We start from the raw sequence: 701 nt of genomic DNA, 5'->3' as shown, positions 1-701 counted from the left end.
CTGGAGAATCCCAGGGATGGGGGAGCCTGGTGGGCTGCCATCTATGGGGTCGCACAGAGTTGGACACGAATGAAGCAACTTAGCAGCAGCAGCAGCAGCAGCATATCTAAGAACCATCGTTCATCCTGAAGTCAAAGAGATTTGCTCTGATGATTTCTTCCAGGAGTTTAAAAATATTACCTTTCATATTTAGATATGAGGTTTATTTTGAGCTTACTTTCTTATTTTGTGGAGTGTTCCAAATTCATTCTTTCAAAACGAACTTAATTATTCTAATCACTTTTGTTGAAAATACTACTCTCTCCATCACATAATCTTGGCATCCCTGTTGAAAATCAAGTGAGCATAAATGGAATCGCTTATTTTAGGACTCTCTGATACACACACACACACACACACACACACACACACACATATATATATCCCTCACATGTGTGTATGTAAATGCGGCAAATTCATATCTATGCTCTAACTTCATTTTCTTTCACTTCATTTCTCTACTGTGCTTGCATCACTATTTTTAAATATGTTTATTTAAAATTGGTTTTTTCCATTGGTTAAAAACAAAGGTAGGCATGGTGTTATAGTGTTTTCAAACTACAATTTGTGACTATTGTGACAATAAGAGAGATGATAGAGAAGTAAAAGGAAGAGGCTTTATACTTTCTTCTCCTGAGCTATTTCTGGAAAAACTGCTTCCC

The sequence above is a fragment of the Bison bison genome, unplaced genomic scaffold, assembly GCF_000754665.1.
Source record: "Bison bison bison isolate TAMUID 2011002044 unplaced genomic scaffold, Bison_UMD1.0 scf7180017864506, whole genome shotgun sequence".
NCBI classification, from domain to species: domain Eukaryota; kingdom Metazoa; phylum Chordata; class Mammalia; order Artiodactyla; family Bovidae; genus Bison; species Bison bison.
This window is presented reverse-complemented; position numbering follows the sequence as displayed.